The 2,350-nt window shown below is 32.3% G+C and overlaps 1 non-coding gene across 1 annotated transcript; it reads left to right on the top strand.

Moving 5' to 3' along the window:
• Positions 1–593: 593 nt before the first annotated feature.
• LOC139845897 (small nucleolar RNA R71) lies at positions 594–700 on the top strand. The gene has a single exon (XR_011758650.1). It is a non-coding gene; the product is annotated as a small nucleolar RNA R71 (small nucleolar RNA).
• Positions 701–2,350: the final 1,650 nt, after the last annotated feature.

Raw genomic sequence — 2,350 nt, 5'->3', positions numbered from 1 at the left:
CTTCTAAATTTGGCTTTTTATCATCGGTTTGTGGTGGTTTGTTTTGAAAAATAGGTCTTTGCTGATTGTAAGTATTGTTGGATACTTGTTGATTGCTAGGACCTTGTTGGTTGTTGTATGAAACATTTCGATTATAATTCTGGTTTTGATTATAGATTGGTCTTGGCGGTTGATAATTATTCTGATAATTATTTCCAGGCCTTTGGTTTATGTACGAAACATTCTCTCTTTGTTCCATTGTTAGTTCAATACTGAGACAATCTTTTTTCAAATGTGGTCCTCCACACTGCTCACAACTAATTCGTATTGAGTGAATATCTTTAGTCATCTTTTCCATTCGTCTCTCGACATCATCTATCTTTGCGGAAATGGAATCAAAGTCATGGCTAGAATCAGCTCTAGCCGCCTTAGATGATCTAACGATATCTTTTTCTTGATGCCACTCATGTGAGTGGGAAGCAGTGTTATCAATAATTTTGTAAGCGTCAGTTGCGGTTTTCTTCATAATGGAATCACCAGCTGCTTTATCTATGTCTTTTCTTGTAGTGATGTCGCATCCTTGGTAGATTATTTGTACTATTTGACAAGTGTCTAAACCATGTTGCGGACATCCTCTTAATAACTTTTCAAATCTTGTCCACGCTTCATATATAGTTTCATTTGGCTTTTGCGTGAAAGTAACAATTTCTCCTTGAAGTCTCACGGCTTTAGAAGCCGGAAAGAATTGTTTAAGAAATTTTTCAACTAAAACGTCCCATGTATCAATCGCCCCTTCAGGTAACGATTCTAACCAATCTTTGGCTTCTCCCTTTAAAGTCCAGGGAAATAACATGAGATATATCTGTTCATCCTCCCCTTCTCTTATTTTAAATAAAGTGCAGATCCTATTAAAAGTTCAAAGATGTTCATTTGGATCTTCCTTCGGCTCACCACTAGATTGGCATTGATTAGTTAGCATGTGTAAGATTTGTCCTTTGATTTCATAATCTGGCGCATTAATGTCAGGTTGAGTAATTGCGTGACCTTGGCCAGTGCGTTTAGCTCTCATTCGGTCTTCCATACTTAGAGGTTCCAGATTCTCCATGATTGAATTTGTTGAATCTGAATCACTATAGGATTCTAATTTAATAGGTTGTTCCTCAACAATCTTTGTTTGAATGATTGGTGGTTCCGGAGGAAAGATTAATGGTTCAGGATCTCTGAATTGTCCCTGAATATCCTCCGGATTCTCAATTGTGAGGTCGGGTTCAAAAAATGGATTATCGGAAATTTGAATTGGAGTACTTGGTCGACTAGATGACGATTCTAAAGAAAAATCAATGGCGACAATATTGGCTAGATGTCTTGATCGAGTTATAGGTGGTGAACGTATAAAAGGTGGTGAACGTTTTGCTCGGTGCATTCACTGAATATCCTATTAGTTATAAAAGATAAAAATTATTAAAGTTATCAAATTAATAGACTTTTCTGCTTTTGCCCACGTTTCGAATAGCCAAAAGATGTAGCAGGGAGCCAGAACCCTTTAAATCGGAAGCTCACAACTCAGCCACTAACAAATCCAACTATTACTACGAAGCAGAAAATTTTGGATGTCTATCAATTTAATCACTTAAAATAATGTTTCGTTGAAGTTTAAAGAAATTTTAGAGAAGAAATAGAAAATTCTATGTCCTAAAAACTAGAGCGGCGAGAAATAAGAAAGAAAAAGAGCGCGTCAAAAAAGTCAAAAAATAAAAGGTCAAAAAATAATAGGCGTCGAAAAATAAAAATAAGAAAAGAGCGCGTCGAAACTAAAAAGTCTAAAAACTAAAAATTAAAACTTACGTCTAAAGATATTAAAGCTTAAAAGAAATTCTATATCCAAAACGGCAATTACTTAAAAAGGTACTAAAATTTATAAAAACGGCGTCGAAAAATTCTAAAGCACCTAACTCTTAGTCTAAAGAAAAAGTACTTAAGGGATTTTACGGCAAAGCTTAAGAGTCTAGAAATAAAAATAACTATGGCAAAATACTAAGTTTAAAACTAAGTACGAACGAAAAATACAAATATTACGCTAAAACAAATAAAAAGATACAAAATATAAAAAGTGACAAAATAGATTATTTTTATAAAAATATTATTTTTATATTTATTTTATAAAAGTATTAAGTTTATAATTTTAATAAAACTAATTAAACTAAATATAAATTAAATAATAAAACTAAACTAAATAATATTAAATATAACCCTAATTAGGGTTTAATAATAACAATTATTAATAATAACCGTAATTAATGCTGTACGATGTTCAGATGTGCGTAGAGTTGTATACAAAATAGTTATATTTTTACAAGGAAATACTATTAAA

This window comes from Rutidosis leptorrhynchoides, chromosome 4 (genome assembly GCF_046630445.1).
Source record: "Rutidosis leptorrhynchoides isolate AG116_Rl617_1_P2 chromosome 4, CSIRO_AGI_Rlap_v1, whole genome shotgun sequence".
NCBI classification, from domain to species: domain Eukaryota; kingdom Viridiplantae; phylum Streptophyta; class Magnoliopsida; order Asterales; family Asteraceae; genus Rutidosis; species Rutidosis leptorrhynchoides.
Note: the sequence above shows the minus strand (reverse complement) of the source record. Positions and strands in the feature narration are given on the sequence as shown.